A 17,383-nucleotide genomic window follows, 5' to 3' on the forward strand; every position below is an offset into this window, starting at 1 on the left:
GTTGCAGGGATTGTTCGAGCATCGATGCAAGCTGACGTATTTTGTTCGATATTTCTCTCGTTTTCTTTTTTTTAATCGACGACGCATTCATAAAATATATCCGATACGAGCAAGAACTGAATGGAAAATGAACTTCTATCGCAACGATAATAATCTGATTTTATGAAAACCTGGTTTGACAGGCGACAAAACTGTGAACCGTACTTACTGTATTATATACGTATGCAAATTAAAGGAAAAGAAATTATTACGAGCCACTGTTAGAGGAGAGGGAGACGATCGATAGTTGCGAAATTTCACCGATCTCTAACTCCCTCTCTCCCTCTCGGATTGGAAGTGAAACCTCGTCTAACGATAACGAGGCGCGTTCAACCCCTCCTCCTCCACTCGCGAGTAATTACCCTTTGATGATCGAGTTCCATTCGCAAAGACGATCTCGTTAGCGTAATTACGTGCAACAGTAACTCGACGCAACGATGGATGGAAACATGTGGGGCAAATTAATCCACGGAATCTCGCGCGATTTCGCGTCCCTTCTGCTACCATTCGTTGGCCGAATGGAGTCGACGAAAGTTGATGGGTTGACGAAGTTACAAAAAAAAAAAAAAAGCGATATACTATGATTACCACTTAACACGAGACGAAAAGACGAAAGATATCGAGAAATCGAGATAGGGAGAAGCTTGTTACTCGTAAAATTTGTGAAGAGAAGTTTGAACGCGGTTGATTTAACGAGAAATGATCGCAAAGTAGACGGAATCGTGATGAAACAAGATTGATTATCGACGAGTAGGTGGCAGAGTAGTCACTTGGCGAGCAACGAATCAAGAATCAGACGGCTTAGCTTAGCTAGATATTCGAAAGCGTGCGGAGAAACGTTAATGCGTCGTTCCATCCCGCGGGGGACGGAATCGAGGACGTTTTCCGCACGCCTCCCGGGAAGCTAATGGCTGACTCAGCGCGGTTAATCTTCCTTCCCTCCCCCTTCCTCCCTCCTTCTCTCTCTTTCCCTCGTGAATGATTAACGAAGCGTCCATTAGATCATTAAGATTTGCCAACGCTTCGTCACGCTTGCTTAGACTCGTCGCGATCTTAATTACGAATTTCTTTCTTCTTATCTCGAGATCGATTCCGATCCCAGACGTCTGACCAACATCGCTCCTTTCTACTTATCGATTAGATGTAGATGGATTCGCGTCGTTGAGATACGGGAAGGAATACGTATTTTTAAATATGGAAAAGTATAGAGATAGCAGACTCGCGGTTCACGGATATATTTTACGTAACGGAATCGGTTTCGATTTCGTTTCAAATTTCGTTCTCGTATCGAGTGAAAGCAAAAGAAATATCGACTTTTTCCATCTTTTTTCTTTTCTTTTTCAATTCTCGCGTGACGAATTTTCCCGTAATTCCCCTCATTTCCTATCCATTCTTACATCGCACGATCGATGCGGATGGAGGAGGCAATGGCACGAACGAAACTATATATTGGACGCAGAGGAAAGAAACCGGAAGAATCGATACAATTACGCGAAAGTAGTGGTAAGTTGAAGTAATTAGGCTTTCCAGCGATTGGCTACTACAGGTAGACGGAGGAGAAAAGGGGCGGTTAATAAGAGAAGAAGAGCGACGAGGAAAAGCAAGAACAATCGGCAATCACGGGTCGCTTCGTGTCCCGACTATAAACCCACATAATTCCGCGCAACAGCCATTCAAGCGGACGAAACAGACGGCCTAGACTTTCCTCCGTGTCATTCCCCGTGTTATGTCACACACACATACCACTTTTACTCTTCGACAATCGGTATCGCCGTCTTCCAGTTGGCCGAGCAAACGACCGACCGATCGATTATCTATCGCCTTCGCATTTCGCCGGTTTCTCGAATTTCTCGAATAAGTAAACCAGGCCCTGTTTGGCCCGGCTAAAACTTGGCCGATCGGATTGTTCGCCGTTTCTCTCGGCGAATTATTACGCCGCGGTTTACCGCTCGAAATTACGTTTAGAGTTTAGATCGACTTGTCTGCCTCGCAAAATTACGGGGGCATAAAGTCGTTGTTTCGTTTCGACGTATCGACGTAGTACCGATGCTATCATTGCTTATTCCGCCGCGGTGTTTTTGCGCTGATTTTTACCGTTTTTTTTTCCCCCTTTCTTTCACAAGGAAGAGATAATCGCGTGGAAATAAAAAGGAAAAATAGAAGCGTAATATTGCGTAATAAGAAACGAGCACGAATATATTTACTCGTGCGATAATTGATTTGTATCGTATCGTAATCGTATCGTGCGCTCGTTGTGGGGATTTTCTAGTAAAAACGGTTGAAACGAGCGATCGAACTTTCCTTTTGGAAAAATGTTATATACATCGCGTGATTAATCGATCAAGGAAGAAGTTGTTGGTTCGACCACTTTCGATTTTATCGGTGAAAGAGGAGAGTCGGGGGGAGACACCCTCGCGAAGAATTATCGTAGGCTCGTTATATTACATAACGAAATTAGTCGCAACGAACGGACCTACATGACTAACAGAGCGTGCAACAGACCGCGGGAAATATCTTTCGGTCGAACGAGTCCGTATCGCGATCTTGCCACTTCCGGCAACCCTTCAGTATTCGATACGTAAATTAGTCACATGTAACTTTGTTCAAACTTTGTACTTTTCTTTTTCAAGCGAAAAGAAATGTCGATTTTGAAAGAATATCATTCGAGATGGATAAATTTATCGAACTTTATGAATTTTATGATCGCGAGAAATTCGGATTTTAAATTGTTTCAAATAGGAAATTGATTTGATTGATATTTCAAATTTTTTTCACATTTGGTACACGAATTATGGAAGTTTGAATGAATGTGAATGATATTACGACGAATATGGGTGCCAAGTGAAATTAATCGAGATTGGAACCGAGAGACGCGCTGTTCTCTTACCATCTGTTCTCTTACCGAAAAGGTTGCAGCGTTCGTCGACAGATGTCGCTCGAGGTACGAAATGATCTAAACTCGCAACTCGATATAACATCTTTTGGCGGTAAAATATCGTTGCGAATCAAATATCACCGTACCATCAAGTGTCGAGTATTTCTATCGAATCTCCAATCTTGCAATAGTAATATTTTTCACTTTTATCAACGAAAAATGCTCGTCCCCATTGAATCATTAGCACTGAATCGTAGCAAAAGCTAGCGATCAGTCTGGAAGACCGTCAGTTGCCGGTATTGTCAGGTCGACGACATGAAATCACGTTAGTGGAACAGCGAAGCCCATCAGTCGGTTCTAGGGTTCGAAGTGTGTGATTCTAGGGTCAGTCTTTTTAAGCCTTTGACGCGATTACGTCGTTTTTAGGAAAGCATTAGCTGTCTCTTCTTTACCTTTTTTCTTCTTTTCCATCATGTACACGCGCGTCACGTCTTCCTTCGCAATTCGAGAAAATTGTCAAAATTCTTTCCACGTCGAAATATATAAACATATCGTTCCTTGGAAATGTTCGATACATCGGTTGAACGCGAGAGTTCAACCGATCCTTTTTTTTCTTGGCCGCTGCACGCGTTCAAAGGAAATAAGGGAGGCGGGGAGGAAGAACGGGAGAAAATCCGCGAGTCAGAAGGGCCGAATTCATTATTAAAAAGCCGAAGCGAAGGCAGTGCCTCCCCTTTCATCTTCCCTTCGGAAGCCAGTGCATCAATATTCAAGCGGCGATGCGCCTCTTCGTATCGCGACAATGTCAGGTAGTTTACTTTATATTTCACAACACCCCCGCGCCATCCATCCATCCAGCCTCTTCTCCCCCTGCACGGTTATAAGATCCTTATCGCGTCTATTCAAAGGCGGCCGCGCGAGCCTGCGAAAATAGAGATTCGGTTCTGCCTTCCCTCCCACCTTTTCCCTCCCTTTTCCTCCTTTTCTCTTTGCTCATTGCCCGCTCTCGAGGCAAATCCTGACGGGGGATCGCTTCAAAGGGAACACCCTCTTCCGGTCCCCGTTGGACCACCGTCTCCTCCTCTCTATTTCGTGTCTCGAATCGAAGATCGAAGGGTTCTCTTTAACGGCTGGCGATATTTCCTTTTTCTTTTCTTTTCTTTTCTTTTCTTTTCTTTTTCTTTTCTTTTCTTTTCTTTTCTTTTTCTTTTTTTATCTCGAAATAATAAACACGTATTATTTCGTGTATATATATACGCACGTATCATAGTCACTTTGGATATTTTACGCCTCTCTTGCATATCTCGAGTAAGAAAGAAACGCCAATGAAACGACAAAGTTGTAAATTATAGTCGTAAAATTCCGTTTTTTCTAAATCGAACGATTATAGTGGAATTCGCGGAGGGAATAAATTTGCTTCTCTCTCTCTCCACATGCTTGTTCTTGCATCTTTTCAGTATTTTTCAAAACTACTCGAGAGAATCATTGAACTCGATTAAACTTTTATCCTTAAGATCGCGAACGACGTTGAAACGGGAATATTTTACAAAGCAACTTAGTTGCGAGGCCGGTTACGAGAATACGAGAGGAGCGATTGAACGTCGAAACGTCGGCTGCGAAGAAGCGGAATCCGCTTTGCAATCTAGTCTAATTGAATATTCGTAAAGCGAGATGCTTAAAAGGAGAGATGCTCGAGGACGAATAATCGGGATTATTCCGAAGGAAGGAAGCGCGCTGATTTACGTCGCATTTGCGAGGCCTCCTTCCGCTGAATTACGTTCAACAGGCGAATCTACGATTTCTCCGTAAGATCTCCATGAAAATTTCAACAAGGAGATACGACTGGGCGAGGCGAGGCGAGGCGAGCGAAAAATCGATCCACGAATTCTCGAAGGACTACTTTAAGGACGAGTTTAACTGGAAAACCTCGAAACGAAAAGTCGGGAGGAATCGCGTTGCCTCGTGAATCGAAGCGGAGAAACGATCGTTTCGGGGCCTATTTCTAACCCGAGACGAGGTAACTTGGAAGGAATTAAGTATAGGGAAGCCGAAACGACATACGGAAAATAATCTGTTGCCGATATTCGAGAAACGAGGAATAAAGAAAATTTCTTGCCAAGAAAGAAAACTCATAACCGATTCCCTCGACGAATCAAACGTATCAAAGAATTCGTACAATGACACACACGTGTCATCCCGCCGATCGAAGGAAAAGAAATTTAAGGCGGCAATTAGCGGCAGGTATCGTCCAACAACGCGTTTACTTCAATTTTATTACCCATTATCGTAGTTTCCGCGAGTGCCAACTTCCCTCCCTCCCTCCCGTCCTTTTCCCTCCACGAATTTTTATCGCGCGTATTACTCTTCCCCTCCCCCGTCCGAGCTTTTACGAGGACTCGCGTAGAGGGGAGGAGAAAAGGAAGAGAGGGGCGAAGGAAAAACCACGGAGAAGCAATTAGCCGTAAACGTCCCTCCGTTACGTGCCATTCCCGCGACTACACGATAATTGCTTTCCCGTTTCATCATCAAACGTACGAATACGAGATACGAATGTACACAATTTTCTCGCAAATGTGAATTCCCGCCTTATTCGCGGATAATTATTCGGACGCGTTGGTATCGAACGTTTTCAGAAGTTTCGAGTTTATCCTCTCCATTAAACGGAATCACAAAATTGTAAACACGTTTCTTTGTAACATCTTTAACTTTAAAGATTTACTAGACAGAGATAGTGGAATTAAATTTCAATTACCTTTTCACCGAGGAAGAAAAGAAGAGAGAGCGATTAAAGCGAAAGGATTAGAATTTCAAGTTGGAGCGAGACACGGATCGAACCTATTATCAGAATCTTAGAACGTGGTAACTCGCGCGAAAACGAGTAACCCTCTTGCACGCGAGCCCCGAATCGTTAAACGATGTTTCGACGGGGGGCGAAGAGGCGTGGGACCGAACCCTTTTCCTCTCCTTGCGGCGGTTGGTTAGTCGCGACAGCGTGCCTCGAACAATAAACTCGTTTATTATTGGGCCGAGGCAAAGCTGTGGAACGCGATATTACGGCGTTATGGTGGTACGATTGACTAAATCGTCGTCGGGCCCTCGTAACTCGGGATTAGGGCGAACGGCCGGGCTTAAATCGGTTATTACGTCGCGTTGCTAATCGTAAATCGTGTCTAACGTTATTCCACGACCATGAAAATCGAAGGAGAAACAAAGAGGGTTCCACAGTTTCGCCCTTTCCTTCTCTTTTTCCCGTCCTCGATCATCATCCCCGAAACTAGCGATGGTATCAAGTTCGATATTCGAATGCAATGCAACATAGTCACAAGTTTTTATTGTATAAGAATATTGCTGATAATAATTAGTATATTTGTTATACAGAATACAGTTTCGTTGGAAAGCTTGGAATCAATAGAATCTAAAGTATCGCTTCTTTTTTTCTTCTCCAAGATACTCACGAAGGATTGGAATCTTGTTCATCGATTCGATGAATCAATCTCGCGATACGTTCGCTCCCATCCCTACCGAGGAACGCACCCTTTTTCTTCCTCCCGGAGTAAGCAAACAATAATAACATGGTCGTCGAAGGAAGGAGCGAAAGAAAATACACCCCCTCGGAGGACAATTTATTAATATCACTGGAAGTGATTAGAGGCGAGTACACGGGGCTGCGCCCGCGATAAGGGTGCCCGGCCGTTCGCTCTCCTTCTTGCCCTGGATATACTTATTGAAGATCTGACGCGGACGTTTTTATTATGCCCCGAGATCCAGATAAATACCCGGTTGCCACCGGTGAAAAATCCTCGCCTAATGTACCGATCCTTATTTTTTAAGAGGGGTAAACGCGAGAGATAAAATTATCCTCGGGACTAAAACAAATTTTTCTCTACGAATAAAGAGACGCCCGTCTGACAATCTCTCAGGAAGAATCGCAACCATCTAACGTTATTCTTATTTCGAAGGAAAAAGTCGCGTGATATAAATAAGTCTCGCAAATATGCAGCGGTGAAAGAAGAACAAGAAAGTTGCCGTTCAAGATCAATCTCTTGGAATATAGACGGAATATATATTGGAGCCTGGTCGTCTGGTATTCCCTCTCGAAGTGGATTCGGACATTTTTGGTCCGACCACTGGCATCCGTTGAAAATTGTCTCGACGGTCCACGTGGCTAAATATAGGCGCGTGGCGCGACGGTTATTGCGCGCAGACGAGTAAATATTATTAAAATATTCATGACAAGCGCAAGATGAAAACCGCGGTTTCTAAACAGAGGCACTCAGACGAAGCACACCGTCCGGTCTATCCCTCTCTCCTTCGAAACCCCTTTTCTTCTTCGTTTCCCCTTTGTTTCCCCAGACGCTCCTTCCTCCGTTCTTCCACCGCTTTCGTTTTCTTCCTCGAAGAGTTTTCCCTCCCCTACCAACTTTATTTTATTTTTCGCTGCCGCGATACGCGCCGATCTATACAAGTAGCTGCTGCAACTACTGCTGCGTTTTATTCCGCGCCATTTTTACGGCCGGTTTTTATGATACTTGTTTGTTTGTTTGTTTGTTTCATTGTTTTTCCTTTTTGGGAGGGGGAAAAATAATAAATGGAAAATAATACGTAGGGAATAATAAAGGAAAGAAGGAAAGAAGGGAGGATGAGTTGGGAGGAGAGAAGGTGAAGGTGGATAAAAATTGGAGGCTTGGGTTGGAGAGTCGAGTCACGCGTGCCGCCCCCGCAACGTTTCCTCCCGTGATCGATGCGTTAATGGGTTAACGACCAGGAGAGAACACCGTCTGGAGAGAAATTATTTTCCCATCTCGCGACCTCTGATCCCTCGGCTTTTTTTGCCCGTCCCAAGGAAGGAAGAGCCTCTGCGTTTCGACAGTTTCTGACGCCAGTAATGGAGAATTGATGGCCAACTTTTGAACCTGGTTCGTTTGAAAAGCATCGGGCATCGTATGTACGATTCGCTTTGCGTGTTTAATAATTGTCCGGGAAAAAAGAATAGAGAAAGGGGAGGGAAAGAAGCGAAGTAACGAGGTCTCGTTTTCAACAATTAGCGAAAGATAACTTGTCCTTACTTTGGCCAAGTTTATTCAAAAAAAAAAGAAGAACAAGAACAAGAAAGAAGAAAGAAAAATAGGGAGAAAATAGGGAGCCGATATCAATTCCTCTCTTTTGAAACGCCCCTCTTTCGTTCAATCGCCGTCGAAGGAAGCGAATGAAGGAAGGGGGTTGGAGCAGTCGGCGTGGTCGAGTATGGGCGAAAAAAGAGAGTAAACTTAATTCACGAGACAAATGGCGTGGCGTGGATTTGCCAGGGAAATTGTCTCGGGATCCCTGGAGAGAGAGAGGCTCGGATCCCGAAACCCGATTGTTGGCGAAAGCGCGTGGCACGGCCAGGTGAGACGGGGAAGACGCCTCCCTCGAGGCGTGGATCCGGTCGATGAACGTTCATTCAACGAACGCTGTAATTAAGCACTAACGAAGATCGAAACGAGGTACGTTTACGAGGACCCGTTCCGGAGAGGAGAACACCCGGCGCGAGCTTATTTATGCAAATTGGGAAATTTTGTAAAAGCCACCCCATCCTCGATAAAGAACGAGCGGATAAAAGTAGGGTGATATCGAGTTTCACGAGGATTTATTAATCGTCGATGAAGAAGAGACATTTTGAAACGTAAGATGATGGAACGTCATTTCCTTTCTTTCTTTTTAAAGAAATTTTCCAAGAAATTTTGTTCATTTCGTTTCTACAATCTTCCAATCTATTGGAAATAATATTTAGTTTTTTTTTTTTTCAACAAAGTATAGAAATACCTTTAAGAGCTTTGTTTCCTGGACACTTTTATCGCGCAAAAAAGTAAATGGGAGGGACGTAGTAATCCCAGTTTCGATAGAGTACATTTCTCTAGAGTACTTGAGTATCTGCAGAAGCGGAAAAGATCGGAAAAGTAATCAATTTGGACGGGAAAGGCCAATAGAGAGGTAGCGTATAGTCTACTTTGCGAGAAGAAGTTGGAGAAGAAGTTGAGAGCTCGGGATCGTAACAATATGTGTCCCGCGATTTCGGCCGATTCCGGAAAAGAGAAAAGGGAGAGAGAGAGAAAAGCAAGACGATTCTATCCATATAAAGTAATAGTATGTATTATTCACATCGATAGATCGAGCCGAACTTCCTGCAGCTTCGCGTCGCCGCCGTTTCCTTTCCACCCCAGCCGATCCACCCATCCCATAAAGAATTCGAGTGCTCTCCTCTGGCAATGGCGAAACTTTGATCGTATCGTTGTCTGTATCCTCGCGTGCCTCGCGATACCGCGCGCGAGAAGCCACTAGTTACCATCCCCTTGGTGACTCCTCCTCGCGTTCATCCATCACGAGGGAACGTTTCATAATTTATAATTATGCCAGACCCACTCCTCGTACGTACGTACGGGAAAATCAAAATATTGCCACGCCAGTTTGCGATCGATATCACCGTTTGGAGTGCGAAAATTGCCGAGATACGATTGCAGAAACGAATTATTTTTTTATTATACTTTGTCACATAAGAAGAAGGAAAGAAAAACTCGAGAAAGAAAAGTAAACGTTTAATTACACAAATTGATGTACAAAAGTATCGATTGAGTGAATCGTGATAAAATGAGAATTTCATAAGATGCGAAATAGATTGAGGGTGAGAAGAGGTGAAGAAACTCGCAGAAAGAAAGAGGGAGGGAGAGGCGAGACTTTGTTCGCGACGGTGACAAACGCTCGGCAAACACAGCTATGCGGAGGCGTGCGAGGTCAGTGGCACTTGGCTGCGCCAGCGTTAAACATCGGCCACGGCCGGGGTGAAAGAGAAACTGGAGGTGTATGGTGGTGAGGTAAGGAACGAGAGCGAAAGGAAGGTCGAGACCTAAGAACCGATTTATCATCTTCATCAATTTCTCTCCCTCCCTTATTCCTATCAATTCCTCTCCCCTCTACCTTTGGTTGTATAAAATCAAGCAGCATTCGCGCAACAGTATTCTATTACATTCAAAACATTCAATTCGTTGGAAACGTCTTCCTCCTCCAACACCGCATTCCATCGTGTTATTGTACGGAAGTGGGTGACACAAACATAGACGTATTAATTTTTACCTTTAATTTTATAAAACCAAACAGCATTCTCTCAACAACATTCTATATTACATTCAAAACATTTAACGCAAAAGTTGAGCTAAACTTGAATTCGTTGGAAACATCTTCCTCCTCCTCCAACACTGCATTCCATCGTATGAACATGTTATTGAACGGGGGTGGCACAAACATAGACGTATTAATTTTTTTCCAATTTTTACCTTTGATTTTATAAAACCAAACAACATTCTATTACATTCAAAATATTTAACGCAAAAGTTGAGCTAAACTTGAATTCGTTGGAAACATCTTTCTCCAACACCGCATTCCATCGTATGGACATGTTATTGAACGAGGGTGGCACAAACATAGATGTATTAATTTTTTTCCAATTTTTACCTTTGATTTTATAAAACCAAACAGCATTCTCGCAACAGCATTCTATTACATTATATTTCTATTACAAAATATTTAACGCAAAAGTTAAGCTGTGAGCCAAACTTGAATTCGTTGGAAACGTCTTCCTCCTCCTCCAACACTGCATTCCATCGTATAGACGTGTTATTAGACGGGGGTGGGTGGCACAAACGTAGACGCATTAATTTTTTTCCAATTTTTACCTTTAGTTTTATAAAACCAAACAGCATTCTCGCAACAGCATTCTATTACATTTCTATTACAAAATATTTCTATTATAAAATATTTAACGCAAAAGTTAAGCCGTGAGCCAACTTGAATCCGTTGGAAGCGTCTTCCTCATCCGATCGACACCTCCTCCAACGCCGCATTCCATCGCGCGTGGACGCGTTATTGGACGTGGGGGGCACAAACATAGACGCATTAATTTTTTTCCAGCTGGCCGGCGGGACGTGGGGAAACAAAAGGCCGTGGAACCGCGCCCGAAAGGTAGACGGAACGCCGCGCGCCGGTACGTGAGCGAGCGAGAGGCGGCTCGGGGGTTGGAGGGTCGGGCGCCGTCCGACACGGCCACGGCCACGACCGCGGGGGCTACGGCCGGCCCGGGCGAGACATTGAACTCGTTGCAAGGGAGGACGGGCAACGAGCATCGATTCGTCTGCTCCAGAAACGAACGCACCCTCCGCGCCCCCTGCGCGGCCATCGCCGCGTGGCGCCCCCGCTGTCTACCTAGCGGCGCGCTTTCACCGTTACCGGGCGGACCGAGAGGGAAACGGAGCCGGAGGGTGGAGGAGGAGGAGGAGGAGGAGGTGGAGGACCGGCTCGACGGGGGCTGCAAGCTTCGTGACACGACCGGGCAACGTGACACGCTCGTTTATTCGATCAACCCCTCTCGCGTGCACACGCCCGTTCCCGATAATTCGCGCGGCTACGCGATAACGATCGATAGGTTCGCGATGCCAAGCTGCGCCTTTCGTTTCCTGCGCTTCTTCGCGCTCAGCCGAGGCCCTCGCCTTCTACGTGCCAGTCAACGCTTCCTCTTGTTCGCGCAAGTTGCTTGGAAACTTAAAGGAAAGGGGAAGAGGTTTGTTCGCGAACGGATGCAAAATTGTAGTAAAATTTGATGTTAACCTTCGCTTCATTTCCTTTTGTTAAGATAGAAAGGGGGATCGATTCGCGCGATGATAAATTCGAATGGAAGCTTCACTTTGGAGAAGACGTCGAATTAATTTCCATACCGTTTCCGACTAAGCAATCTACTACTAAGGGTAATAGTAGACTAGTTTTTCGTATCTCGATACGAGATGATTCAATCCCATCGAGAAAGGGATGGTGGCGAAGAAGGAATGGAGAAGGAAAGGGGGAGGAAACAACACGCGCAAAGATAATCTGGATCGAATTTCCCGCGGAGGAGGGAAAAAGTGTATCTGTGGGAAATACAGTCGGGTAATAGATATTCGACGTTTCGATCGGGATAAACGAGTTTCGGGGGTGGCGTAACAAGTGGGGGCCAGCTTTATCCACTCCATCTTATCGAACGGTCGATTTAGTTATGGTTATGTTAAGGGCATGTATCTGCATAAACGGCGCGGAGCCCGCCTCCCCCGCGCAAACGATAAATAAACTCCACCCTCGCCTCGACTCGCCTCGTCGACGTCTCCGCGGCGACGTCGCTCGAAACTTGTCGGCCACCCGTTTTCTCCTTACTTCTCCTCTCCCCCCATCTCTCGTGCCCCCTTTGCGGCGGCTACATAAACGTTATGGTCTTAAGGGGCTGTGACCCCTACTCCCGAGCCACGCAGAATTCCCGAAACGTGCCGTCTTTCACGCGATAAAGGCCGCAGCGCGATAAGATTCTTTTTATGGCCACGCTTTTGTCGACCCGACCGTATATATTCACGGCACCGGAACAAATCAGATCCTGGCGCACCGTGTACACACATGCGGGTAGCAGCCCGTTTAATTGCGTTACCTTTTGCTTCTTTTCTTCGCGTTTCACCCTTTTAGTATATGAAAGAAGGGATACCCTCGAATCGAAAAAGTTACTTCGAGCGATTGATAAAATGAGCCGAACGACGTATTTATTCGTAATTGATCCACTTTGATAAATTATCCGAGCAACTTTATTCGTAATTTCAACTTTGATTTTGTCTCGATCCGATCTCGATCCGATATAAAATAAAAACGTAATGGAATAGAATAGATCTGGTGACTGGAATTTATAATTTCGTCGTCTCGAATCTCTCGTCCCGAACAAAGTGAAGAAAAACAACTGGTCGGTCCACCCACAGAGTTATCTCGGAACGAAACTGTACAACGGTTTGTCGCCGATGCGAGGGGAAAAGGAACGAAGGAAATTTCCCTTCGAAATCGTCGTCGTCGTCGTCGTCGAACTAAACGATTACAAGGAGGAGGGAAGGGAGATCATCAAAAGTTAAAAGCGATAACGAGCGGTTGAAGGGGGCGAACGAGAGGCGGCGTTAAGCAGGGGTTGGCCAGAGCCGATTCAATTTCACCGTACTCGATTTCTATTCGACAAGCAAGCCTTTGCAACGCTCGGCCACACGTTTTGTAACTCGCGCTCTCGATCCTATTAAATATAAATTTGCCGGACGTCGCGAAGTGGCAGCAGCCTGTTTTCCTCGCTCGAGAAGGGATAAAGATATTGCGGCCGTGTCCCTCCATCTGCGTCTCGTGCCTCTGGGGGCCCAACTCGGTGATATAAAGAGACGAAGATCAGGGGTGCTCTCGTCGTCGATCGACAAGCGTCGTCTTGGCCCGACGCTCGGCCCATGGGAGATGACCAAACGCCGGCCGGCCATCGAGTTGCCAACGGTTGCGCGGACGTGTCCAGCCATGCGGGAATTATGGGACGATGGTCATTTGTACCGAACTGGAGGAGGAACGAGGGCGGAAAAAAACCACCGTTCCGGCGGTTCGATCGTTTGCGAATAATTTATCGCTCGCCCCTACGCGCTTCTCCAGCCCGCCACCCTCGCACAGGAACAGCTTCTCTTACAGCGGTGGATCGTATTGTTCCCATCGCGACGGGAACGCTTTGAAGGATGGATCGGTCAAGAATTGGAACGAGGATTATCGAACGAGGGTTTCAAATCGAGAAAATGGGGAACAAGCGTTGGAATTAAACGCCCATTTCTGCGCCCGCCCTAGATTCGATTAACCACCTTCTTAACCACCTCTCGTCCCGGTTGCTCGAATCGCTCCCGTCCATTTCCAATCGGCCTCTCACCGAGCAGAGTTTCGAGACCACGGCTCCGGACAGGGCGTAGAATTGTCGTTCGAACGGCACTCGTGCATCGAGGGTGATCCGCAGCTTCCCCCTCCTTCCACCATCGCTTAATAATCCGCCCGACACGATTGCGGATTAAAATTTGCCACGGGTATATTACACGCGTAACCCGGCTCTATCGATGCCAATAAAACGCATCGAAAGGAGGAGGAGGAGGCGTTTACTTACGAGGAATCTTCTCGAGCGTCAATAATCGCCTTAGCCGATCCGTTCACGGATTTACGACGATTTCCCGCGCATCGATCGCGGGTGGGGTGATCGTAAACCGACCACCCGGGGAACAAGATCTGGTTTATTAATGCAAACTCTTGTTGCCTCTCCCCCCCCTCCCCGTGTAAAGTCGTAAAATGTACGGCTTCCGCGGCTACACGCGCCGCTTGCGCCCCCCTCCAACGATCAATACCTTCTCGGCTTTACAATCCGCGCGATACCCTCCGCTATTCACCAGCCTCCCTCCCTCCCTCGCTTCTTTCCCATCTTCCTCGCGTAATTCAACCACTCGCACACACGCGCGATGTGTTGTCCCCTTAATCCCATTGTTTACGAGCGATCTCGTAAGATCGAGACGCTCGACCGGTTCCGATAATCGAATCAACAGCGCGACATCTTCCCCGGTGGTTTACTTTTACTCGAACGAGCGTTAATAAAAATCCTTTCGTGAACGACGAGGCGTCTGCTCTTCGTTGAATACTTCTAAAGTCTATCCATCGTGTTACATCCGTCCCTATCGTTCGAGAAGTAGAAGTGTTTCAAGTGGAAATCTCGCGTTTTTCCCGATAATTTTCGTTCGTATATAAAAATTTGGAAAATTTTACCCACGATGGATAGAGAAAACTTTCGTTCCCTTCTACTTTCGATTCTCCGGCGATCAAAAGGCCAAGATTTTTCTTTTTTTTTTTTTTTTACGATCGTTTAAACTCGTCTGTCGGGGTTTCCGCCGTTCGAATGGGTGTAGGAAAATAAAGCGCGAGGAGGGAGCGTTAAACCAATGGGTTAAACAGATTTTAAAAAGGCTGAATGGAGGGAGCCCGTTCCGGATCCCCGCGGGAACTTGCGCGACGGCCGATAAGAAAGGCATAATAGAAGGTGGAAACGAACCTTCGCCGGATTTTCCACGAGGACCGTTTCCTCGGCCACCCTCGAGCCGCGGGGAACCTCTTGGACCCTAAATCCTGGCGGAACCCCCGCCGCGATCTCGACGACGCCCGCTCCTCCGACGACTCTTCCATCCGGCTCTTCCGTCCGCCCGCCTTCGCCGGATGTTTCGTCGAACGGTTATCGATCATTCGTGGAAAGGGAGGAGGAGGAGGAGATTCGGGGTCGCGAATATTTTATTTACCGTCGAAATTACTTTCTTTTCTTCTTCTTCTTCCTCCTCTTTTTGCCGCGATCACATTTGTCAATAGCAGGGGTTGTCTCCATGTAAATCTTTCACATCGCGTGGTTTTTACGATTGGAGAAGGAATAAGAAATTAAAAACTGGATCGACGATTTACGAGCGGTGAATCGACGAATTTCGAATCGATTGGAAACAGGATGTAAGATTCTTTTTATACGATTATTTTCTTTTCTCGATCAGTGCAAATTCTTCTTCCACTTCTGAAGCATTCGAGATGCTTGGATAAATACACTGTCAAATCGCGTTCGTACTCCAAACATCCTTATATCGTCGATCATTCAAAAAGAAAGATCGAACTCTTCATTGAAATGGAAAAGAGAGAGAAAAGAGAAAGAGGGTGAGGAAGTAGTAACTGATAAAACTTACGGACACGGAAACCATCTTCTTTAATTTGAATTCCTGCGTCGAATAGGAGGGGAAAAAGAGGGGGAAAAAATGAAGACGAACTGGCAAGTAGCAATCAACCGGATGGAATTTCACCGACGATTTTCACCGAAGGGCTCTCTTTTTACGCTGTTGGAGGAAAAGGAGGAGGAGTCGCGTTACAGAAAACGTATAAAATTCCACGGAAGACTTGGTTGGTGGAACGTTAAAACTGCGAGGCCGCGGTTCGCTTCTTCTCTTCATCTCTTGCCGCTCGATCGTAAAGGAGCGAAGTAGGAAGCGGGTACACAGGGGAGGTTTTCCGGGTGGTGGTGGAATCTTTCTCCTCGATAAAACGTGTAACATTAATGAGGCAATAAAAATAAATCCAATGCTATCGTCAGCTCGAACCGAGGCAGCTGCTATTGGACGGACCTTGGTCCATGTTCGGCAGCCCATAACCCTCCCTTCGATCGTCGGCACCCTCGCGGGGGTGGAAAACATTTAAAACTCACGGCGAGACCGTCGTTAAACTGGATAATTCAATTTCCGCCGGCCTAGAAAGTCCGCGGCGCGCCGGGTATCGGGAATAAAATCAACCTTGAAAGCTTTTTTTCCTCGATACGAACGATAGAATTGGAGACAGACGACGCTTTCGTTTCTCAATTATCATCGATTCGACTTGTCTTTTCTCCTTCGTCCTTTCTTTTTTTTTATGTATCTATTTATTTGTCTGTTCAATCGAGAAATTATTTCTCGATATAAAAAGAAAGAATTTTTCAACCTAAAATATATATTTATTCGTTAATAAAATTGAAACGAATAAATTTGAAAGATCCTCGATCGACGAGGATCTTTTTAATTGAAGAAGTAAACGATCTTGAAGAAAAGCTTCAAAAAATAACGTTTACAAATAACGGTTGAGTGGAAATCGTCTACGAATGAAAATGATGCGGAAGCGAGAATGAAAATCAGCAGGATATTCGCACGGGGCTGGAAACTGGGTAATAAAGACGGATGTTTTCGGAAACGAGCTGTAAACCGAGATAAATTAGTTAACGAAAAATGAAAGCAAGAAGCGTTTGGAGAAGCGTGAAGGAGGGAATTCTAAAGAGGCCTCACGAGCATCTGAATGATAATTCAAACGAAGTGGCAGGAAAGGGGCAGCGGGGACAAAAGGAAATAAAGGACGAAGAAGTGCAACGCGACGCGCGTAAACGCCGTTCTTAAACAAAAGCCCGACCCTCCTCTCCTCCCCTTTGCCTCTCCCTTTTCTAGAAAGGAACCAGGCCGTCCTCGAGATCGTGAAATTATATTAGCTTCGTCTTCGTTTCGGATGGATCCGCGTCGATGAATCGGTGTCGGAATCCAACCGAATCTTAATTAAGCGTCGCGAAATTTGGGGCGTCTGTAACGAGCGGACTTTATTCGAATAAATTTCGCGGCTGTTGAAGCGAAACGGAAAGAAAGTTCGGTGAAAAATAAGGGACGAAATGGCGGGAAGATGGAAGGATTTAAGGGATTTAACCAATCATAAAGTTATCCCAATGATGACGATGATAGATTTCGCCGTTAATTTAATTTTTTTTTTTTTTTACCTTGGGATGGATCGAAACTCTTAGAAACTTTGAAAAATTTCTAATCCTTCGTTATTTTTGTAAAAGTTTTGAAATCCAGACAGAAAGAAGAATAATTTTAATTCGATTAATATTCGATTGATTATAAATCTGATTATAAAATCTTTGAAAGATAGAAGAAGAAAAGATAAATATTTCTTATCTATTTCAAGAATTCGATTTTTCAAATTTGTTTTTTCTGCAACCCATCCCGGTGATGGATAAATTCGAGATAATTGAACGGTGACGATTATCTTCTCGCGAACCTAATCCAT

The sequence above is a fragment of the Apis mellifera genome, linkage group LG15, assembly GCF_003254395.2.
Source record: "Apis mellifera strain DH4 linkage group LG15, Amel_HAv3.1, whole genome shotgun sequence".
NCBI lineage: Eukaryota > Metazoa > Arthropoda > Insecta > Hymenoptera > Apidae > Apis > Apis mellifera.